The sequence below is a fragment of the Xenopus tropicalis genome, chromosome 4 (assembly GCF_000004195.4).
Source record: "Xenopus tropicalis strain Nigerian chromosome 4, UCB_Xtro_10.0, whole genome shotgun sequence".
Lineage (NCBI taxonomy): Eukaryota > Metazoa > Chordata > Amphibia > Anura > Pipidae > Xenopus > Xenopus tropicalis.
This window is the reverse complement of record NC_030680.2, coordinates 89,646,733-89,656,588: the sequence shown is the minus strand read 5'-3', so window position 1 is coordinate 89,656,588 and position 9,856 is coordinate 89,646,733.

Sequence of the window (9,856 nt, the reverse complement as noted above, 5' to 3'; positions counted from 1 at the left end):
AAACCCACGCATAATAAACTAAGCAGCTGCGTCTTATATGCGCTCTAACTGGAATGGGCTTCTGTTGTTCGTCGGCTTCTTTGTGAGCCCCGCAGTAACCGGGCATGAGGGGAGCCTAGTATGGCGGTTCTCTATCATTTATTTAAAGGAGACGTTTCTCGTGATGGACCCAACAGGGCGGGGTAGAGACAGATCCAGTCTATAGGGGACGTGGGAAGCCTTAGTCGTGCGACACTGGAATTATGTATGCACGACATTATCTCCACATAGCTGTGCCACAAGAGTAATCCAGCCGCCTCGGGCTTTCACTGAGGTTATTGGCACCAAGCACCTGCCGGGTGTGTGGGGAGAGAGGGAAAGCAGAGCAAGGGTTTATTCTGGGAAATAGATGTCGCCATATGGGGCTGCAAGGACTTTTGTCGTTTGGGGCCAACGTTGGAAACCAAATTCATCACAGGGGGTGGGGTTTGGAGTATAGTTGGCATAATTAGGGCGGGGCTAGATAGGGTGGAGTTGCACAGGCCAGGGGCGTGTTCTTTTTCATTGCTACACCATTTTACTTATTGGCAGGGTTTGCCAGGACCAAGACAGGCAACCTGTGGATTCTGGCAAATGCCAGAGGGGCTGCTGTAAGGTGCCATAGACAGTCCCTATTTATTGGGCCTCTGTGTACTTGAAATGCCAGGGCCTATTTTGAATCCTGGTCTGCACCTGGGGCTCATCACCCAGGGTGTCAGTAGCCAGTTGGCTAATAATTAAGGGCCCTGTGACTATTTCTGGTAGTCCAAGATATATCTTCTAGGGCTGTGCCGAGAGGATGTTTGTCTTTATCAGGAGCCAATAACATACCAATATATTTTTTTAACTGTGGGAAGAAACAGAAGCACCTGGGAAACAAACATCGTATGATCCCCCTTTCCTTACTGTAATAGGATGTTCATTTAGTTGATGGGGAAGTGATTAAATAGAAGGTTACTTTGAGTTTAAAGAGAGTGCATCCTAAAATACAATAAATATAAAAGGTCCTGGGTCACTTATTTATCAGTTATGAAAGCCTTTTCCACTGCTTAGGGCTCTGGCACAAGGGGAGATTAGTCGCCCGCGACAAATCTCCCTTGTCACGGGCGACTAATCTCCCCGAACTACCATCCCACCGGCGAAAATGTAAGTCGCCGGTGGGATGGCACACGCTGCGCAGGCAGTTTGGGCAAATCGCCGAAAATGCCCCAAAAAATAATTGGGATAAAGCTCACCAGGCAGAACTGTTCTGCAATAAATGACTTTATTCTCACAGCATGTTTCAAACAAATATATTTTTCAAGTCAAATTAGCTACACACCCTCTAAACAAGACACCTACCATAAAGTAAATGGATACTGGAGTGATGCTTGTCAGCCTGAGGTGAGCCCCAGATGCACTGTAGTTGACCATTAAGGGCAGTAACAGACAGGCTGTTATGCAAAAGGACTGAAATGCTTCTCCACTCTCTGCTATGTAAATCAACACCAGGAAGAGATAAGGCATCAATGGATATTTTTACACTACTAGGTGATTTGAATAATTTACCTGTGATGATTTGCATTGTAGGCACAAGGGGAATTTCAAGTGTTTTGATGCCCATGACTTAAAGCAGGTGAGAGATTGCCCCGTATGTCACACTAAAAGATTTGTCAGCATGTAGTAGCTGCACACAGCCATAAGTATCAACTGAGAGTCAGCAACCCAAGAGTTAACTAAATACAGGAAATGCAGAGACAGGAAATTCACTTAAGTGGCATTAAGACAAATATTCACCAAAAAATCAGCTGAACACTGGTTCTCTTTACACCACCCTACAATTTTACCAGTTCAACTTAATTTTTCCATCCATTTTATGTTCACACCTGCAAAATGGACATAATGATTCTAAGAACTTACACTTCAGCTTGGCATAAATACTCAAGATTTCTATGGAGAAATAACGTAACTCCAAATTCACTAAAGTGATATGTTCAATGAGACAACAAATTAACTCCAAGATGTATATCGCTGCCTGTTCTATGAATCTTATTGTTCTATACAGCACTGCATGCCTAAGTAGTGCTATATAAATAAAACCATACATATTCACAAAACAGATTAAGGCTTTTGTGAATAATTATGTTCTTTTAACTCCAAATTAGCCTCATTAATATTTTTTTCACTCTTAATCCAGTTTGTGAATTTCCCTAGTTCAAAGAGTCTAAAGCCTGGCATTAGCTGTATAGAACTGCTAATATCTTAGTAACCACTAAAAATAGGAAAGTAATGTAAATTGCAAAAGTGCTCAGGATCACACGAATTCCTTTTTTGGGGTTCTGATCACTTTCAGCATATTTTTTATAATATAGGTTGTACAATTAGTTCTTGTGGTATCCTTCACTAGACTACACTTGTTGCTACACTACTACTGCCTTACATGTCCTGCACAAGAACTAATAAGTCAGCCCTATGGATTACCTGGGAGTCTACTTGACGTTTTCTATTGTGTACTGGGACTGATTACTAATCTGACATTCGGTAAGAGCTGTTTAACAGGCTGAAACCCTTCAGAGACAGAAGGGCAGCACCTATTTTTATGTTTTGCTGTTAGGGGTGTTACCTGTTCAGCATTGCTTGTTATGGGCTCACTGGGCAAGGTTCCTTGTCATTCGTTTAAATATCACTAATCGGATCATCCCACACTGTGACATAACTAAATGCCTGGAGTGTTAGTACAATCAGTGCATCAATGACATCTAAGCACCACACACGACACAAAATCACCCTGCTGTTATTAAAATGTAATGCACATTGAATAAAGCTGTGATGGTTGACATGAAGCACACTGGATGCTGAAGAACTGCAACTCTTAAAAAGCCCCAAACAGCTACTTGGAAACAGCTGCCAAATACTGAAATATGGAATTTCAAAGGTGCCTCAGTAGTTTCAAAGCTGGGGTTCCTGGTAGATTGACATCTCCATTTTACAAATCTTAGAACAGAAAATAGTTACTTTTCTAACAAACATACAATGAAATTTATAATCATGGGAAAAGTTATCTAGCTTTATTTCAAACAAAACATTCTGAAACATGGGAAAGACCTAATCCAGACTCCTTTAAAGGAGAAAGAAAGGTAAAAACTAAGTAAGCTTTATCAGAAAGGTCTATGTAAATACAGCCATAAGCACTCACAGAAACGCTGCACTGACTTCTCTGTGAAAATATTTGTTGTGTCTGTAATTCCTGTGCCACAGACACGCAGCTTTCTGCTGTCTCCTCTCTCCTGCTCCCCCCTCCCTCAAGAATGCTAAGAACTCACCCCCCCTTTGGATTGTGGATCTGAGCAGCAGGAAGCTAACTCCTAGTCTTACTAACTGAGCATGTTCACTTGGTCTTGGTGTCTGTGCAGGAGTGAGGCATTATGGGAACTTTATACAGCTCAGCGTTTTTTCTTCCTGTCTGGCTTCTGATCATGAGAAATATGGGAGACTTAAGGGCACAACTGAAGGTATGCTTGCAGCTTGAGATTAACTATTTATTAGCTTTTCCTTCTCATTTAAGCCAATCTCTTTGATAAATTTAGATTTTTTTTTTGTAAAAATAAAAATTTTAGCGGATAGACTCTCAAATATTATGCCCAAAATTTTCTCCCCACAGCAATGTGCATTAGTTAAGAACAGGACTAGAGTGAGAAACATTCATACGTTATGGAATATGATTCATAAAGCCAAGAGCGCTGGGTCTCTGTGTTTATTACTGAGTCTAGGGGGCACATTTACTAATGCACGAACTGGCTAAATGCGTCCGAATGCGTTTTTTTCGTAATGATCGGTATTTTGCGATTTTTCGGAAAATTGTCAAAACTTTTTCGTAGCCGTTACGACTGTTTCGCAAAATGTCGTGACTTTTTCGTAGCGTTACGACTTGCGCGAAAAGTCGCGACTCTTTCGCGCCGAGTACGAAAGATTCGGATTCATTCAAGCTTCAGTATGGTGACTTTTCTTGGGCCAGGTTGGAGCTGCAGAGTGCCATTGAGTCCTATGGGAGGCTTCCAAAATCATGCTAAGTCTGAAAGTTTTGCCCGCAGTTTACAAGCGCTCAATACGAAAAAGTCGCGACAAGATACGAGCATATCGCAACGGCTATGAAAAAGTCGCGCCTTTTCGCGCAAGTCGTAATGGTTACGAAAAAGTTGCGTCATTTTACGAAAAGTCGTAACGGCGACGAAAAAAATACGAAAAAGTCGCAAAATGTTCGTTTTCCAATCTGAATTTTTCCAATTCGGATTTGAATTAGTGTCTTAGTAAATCAGCCCCTAGATGTTGAAAAAGCATTTGATAATATTTCCTGGGATTATTTCTTCAAATAGGACAAATTTGAATTTAAAGGTAACTTTACTTAAACAAATTTACATCTCCCCCAAAAATGTCAATGTCCAAAAATCCAAAACCTCTAAAGTTTGAAAGAAAAAGTATGATCTTTAGGAAAGGGAAGGGACATCTGCTATTGACTTCTACATGATCTCAGCAAGTTTTAGCTGGCGAATTGTTGCTTTCAGATTTTTAGCCATTTGGACGCATAGTAAATCTAGAGAAAGTCATGACTTTTTTCCCCCTGCAACTTTTGATGCTAAAAATCCAAATCAGGAAAAAAAATCCGACAGCTAGTAAATGTCCCCCTAGATGTTAGGGAAAAAAACAATTTATTCATAGATTCTTGGGTGATAAAATTTGAAATCTTAAAGGTTCTTTATATGGAGATCTTATTGGTACTATGCTATTCACATAAATGACAGATACTGACTGATTGTTTCTCAGTTGGTTTGTTGCGCATACGTTGGTTCTACTTTATTTATTGTTACTTTAAAAAGCTTAATTATTTTCTCTGAATTCTCTTATCCAACTTCACTGTCAAATACTCTGCTGGATTATCCAAAAACTCAATAAAGAAAATTTGAAAAGAAAAGAAAGAAGGGGTTGTCCGGCATCCCAGGTGCAGGTGTTTAGTGAACATATAAAGTACATCTGTAAAGGAAAATAAATCTGCTATTTAATGTCTGGTTTGACATTGATGTCTTGTTATTTTTCAAATATAACACAGACATTCCAATAGGTGTTGTAGCTCTTTGATCTGTGCTGTGTATTGCCATTGTAAACAAGCAAGAAGCACAGGTAAAAAAAATAACCAGAAACACAACGTCTATGGTGCCGACACAATGCCTTTTTTTATAGAGGTGTCATGAACTTTACATTTGCTGGTACTAAAAGGGTTAATGTCTTTTGTGTAAAGACTTAGCATTATACAACTATTGTGTAATTTAATTACTGAGCCATTATTTAGATTGGAATGATGAAACAAAGACTTGGTGAAAAGTGCAAGAATAGATACTCAGTTTTTTTTAATGATAGCTTTCGCTATGAGAGCAGCTTTACTCCCATTTCTCCCACAGTGCTACATCAAAAACAGACTGGGCCAGTGAGGACAGGGTAGGAGCCCCCTTTGTCCCTCCAACCCAAAAAAATCTAAGGGTCGGGGGGGCATCCCCTAGGCCACTTCAGGGCAGCACTACAACCCATAACCCTTCTCGCTAGCCCGCCAATAGTCACCACCACAGACCTCCCACTGCCCTACTTACTCCTATACTCTCTAATCTTGCCCCCCAGTCTCTCACATTCACACCCCCTACACTTACACCCTGTGTAACTGCTCCTGACACCATCCAGAACTTCCTTCACACTCTAAGCTCACAAAAACACCATCTTTTCCCTTTAGACAAGTCATGGGGTAATTTTTGTAGCACGCAAGCATCAAGTTTGGTGGGTAAATAAATGCCAAGCAATACTTACAGTCTAAAAAGTGAAGAAAATTATTTTGCTCTTTAATTACAATAATGCCAAAACATACCCCAATTTTTTCCTAAATACTCGTAATAGTGATCTTATGAGAGAGCTGCATCTGCATCATAACTTTATACTGTAATAGCAAATCAAGTCAGGCACCAGATGCGGCTCAGTATTATTCAGCACTGCATGAAATCAAGACCCTAATGCACTCTTTTTAAATTTCTTATATTTTATTCATTGGTTCCAATTAGTTGTTAGGCTGCAGGTCTTTGGTGCTTTTTTTCAGATGTGCAAGTTAGTCAATGTGCTTATAGTACTCATAGGTGGATTTTCAATAAGGCTACAGGAGGTTTAGTCTCACGAAACCTGCATGGCACCTTAAAAAAAAAACAAAAAAAACTCACTACGTTTCTGCAGCGCTCTGGAACCTGTAACATCAGGAAATCTGCATTCCTGTTAGCTCCGGTTCTGAGTGGATCATTCTTCTTGTGGCTTCTCCAGTCAGAGCACAGCTCTCTTGACAAACAGTAAAATTGACAAATGAAGGCACAGATGGGGGCAGGGATGGGGAGATATAATAAACTGAAGGCACTGAAGAAATGCAGTCTGATAAGAGGGATCTACAGGCTGTAAACTTTACCTAAGAACCTCCCCAACTCTGTACATTTGCTGCAGATTTCATCCCATTCCCACAGGTACTATATTGTGTATGTTCTAAAGCAGTGCTGTCCAACTTCTGTTGTACCGAGGGCCGGAATTTTTCCGACCTACGTGGTAGAGGGCCGATAATAGAAGCCAGTTTTGACTACTCCCCTTTTTGAAACCGCACCCACTTGAAACCACACCCATGTTATCACATGACCATACCCATATTAATGGTTGTAGTACAGCAAAAACCTGCCATACTCTGCCTGCCCTACCCTGCCTGTGTGCCATACTCTGCCTGCCCTACCCTGCCTTTGTGTGTGCCATACTCTGCCTTCCCTACCCTGCCTGTGTGTGCCATACTCTGCCTGCCCTACCCTGTCTGCGTGCCATACTTTCACTGTGTGTGCCATTCTTGGCTGGTTTGTGCCATACTCTGCCTGCCCTACCCTGCCTGTGTGTTCCATACTCTGCCTTCCCTACCCTGCCTGTGTGTGCCATACTCTGCCTTCCCTACCCTGCCTGCGTGTGCCATACTTTCACTGTGTGTGCCATTCTTGGCTGGTTTGTGCCAAACTTGGCCTGTGTGTGCCATACTCTGCCTGCCCTACTCGGCCTGTGTGTGCCATACTCTGCCTTCCATACCCTGCCTGTGTGTGCCATACTCTGCCTTCCCTACCCTGCCTGTGTGTGCCATACTCTGCTTGCCCTATGCTGCCTGTGTGTATGGCACACACAGGCAGCCTACAGTGACACAATGCTGGCACTGCTCCTACAGTCTGCACCATAACTATATATTTAAAAACTTAATTGCAGTACCACCTCAGTATATGTTCTTTTTGTAGTATGCAGGGATTATTTGTGGGTTTCTACTGCTCCTGAGGTATGAACAGGGGAACAATGGGGGTGATTACAGCCTGAGCCTGAGGTGTGAACACTGCAGGGGGTGAACAATGCAGGGGGTGAACAATGCAGAGATTAAAAGGTGTGAACAGTACAGGGGATTACATATTTAAACAATACAGCCTGATTACAGCCTGAATCTGAGGTGAGAACCATGCAGGGGGGGGGCAGTTAATCTCAGTACTGATACCATTTAAAGTTTACACAAGAGTAAGCCATCAAAGCAGCCAGACAGGTGGGGGGCCACACAGAGGGGGGTCGTGGGCCGCCAGTTGGACAGCACTGTTCTAAAGGCTGAATCTATAATATCCCTACCACCCTTACTCTAGTCCTAAATTAACACTTTCCCTCTGAAAAAGCTAATTGTGCTTTTATATATTTGTTGTTTTTTTGCACTTTTTTTTCTTACACTTCTTGCACTTTTCTTTGTTTTGTTCATAGTTACAGTAAAGCCCTCATGAGACTGCAAAAGTGGGAAACAAACCAATGTTGTGTTTCAGTGCCAGTATTATAGTTTGCGGATCTGATCTATCTGTCATCAGTATCCACTGCATCTCTTTGCATATAATGTGCTGGTTTTGTAAATACAGAATGCATTTCACTGTATATAATATGCCCAGGATGTCGGTACCCAATATCTTTCTTCCTATAAAACTAACTAAAACACATTTAAGCTAACTGATCACAAACACAAATGGATGGAGAACCCCTCACAGAAGCACATGTATGAATACTATTACATTTTAGGTTGAAAAAGCACTCCCATCTGCACTTTTGCACATTATCTCTGGAAGTCAGTAGGAACCGCAGCTTTAGGTCAGTCTATGTATGGCTCATCTTTAGCCCCCCAAACAAAAAAGTCACCCTCTGCCTATGACAGTACTCATACAGTTGTGCCACTTGTGGCCCTCACTAGCACAGTAAACATAACAAGCAGATTTCATTACTAATGCAAAATCACCTTTTTTGGTGTTTCTGCTTTTGATGTTTTACCACTTAGCAGCTGATGTTACTTTATAATAGTAGTTTATATAAATAGTTCCATTAATTAATGTGCTAATAAGTCAGTCCATTCATTGCACGTACTGCCTAATTTTTACTAAATTATGTATGCACACTATTCCTGTACAGCTAAAAGGGTTGTTAGGGAAGCAGCAAAAGCAGGGTCAGCAAACTATTTGGAGTTTACACCAGGCTCAGGAAATATTAATAGCCTTTGATTTCTTTGTGACTAAAACAACAGCCAAAACTTACATTCCGCACAAGCCCTATTTATTGCACTCATGTTGATCAAGGTGGGGTACTGTCCCTTTAACATACTGCTGATTGCAGGGCCGGACTGGGAGTAAAAAGCAGCCCTGGCAAAAAAAAAAAAATCAAAGTAGCCCACATATAAATACGTGACAATCTTCTACTCTCATATATATCACCAAACATTACCTTATCGCCAAACAAATATTTCTTTTTACGGCTGAACAGTTTGATGCCCAGTATGAATAGATTTACCAAACTATGTGGCCTATAGAGGCACCCAAATGAAAATAGTGCATATGAATTTTCAGTTGTGACAGTCTGGCAGCTGCAATTTAAACACCCATTATGTGTATTATGTGAGACCCAAGAAAACTATATATTTTCTGAAAGCACACTTTCTGACAAAACCAAAATGGGTACATACGTCTTTTGACAGCAAACTACCAAACTACAAAGCTATGCTTAACATAGCACTTTTATAACATTTCTGAAAATCATCACAAAGCTTGCATCATATGCCAAACATTTTGTAACACAATAACAAAAAACATCCTAAATATGAATGCTAGGGGTCTACTAAACAGTTTGATTTACCAAACTATGTGGCACACAGAGGCACCCAAATAAAAATAGTGCATATGAATGTTCACATCTGACACACTGGCTGCCTCAATATAAGTATTAAATAGGCATCCAAATGGATATACAGTGGACAAAATTTCCATGGGCAAAAACAAGTTTTCCGCCAAGTTTTAAAAGCAGTCAGAATCATAGTCTGAAAATTTTGCCTTGGCCAAATAAGTTTTATGAACAGAAACAAGCAAGCATCACCTATGCAGAACTGAAAATGCAAAAAATTGTCTAAAAACACAATAACATTGCTAAAAACATAATAACATGGCTAAAAATGAATATAAATGTAAATATATAAAAGTTATATAATCGGTGAAATAACATACAAAAGGTATTGCAAAGTGTGGTTAGTGTATATGCTGTTTGCAATGGCAATAAAACATTTCTGAGAGATCCATTGGGGGGGGGGGGGGTGTCGCTGGGGGAAGGAGGAAGTAGAAGAAGCAGCAGACACATAGCTTCCTATGCTATCTGCTTCCTATGGGCCCCTGGGCGATTGGGCCCCAGGGGCCACTCGTTCTCCTCCTTCGCTTGTTACCTAGGGGCTGGGGAACAAGAAGGGAATGGCTGAGTGGCT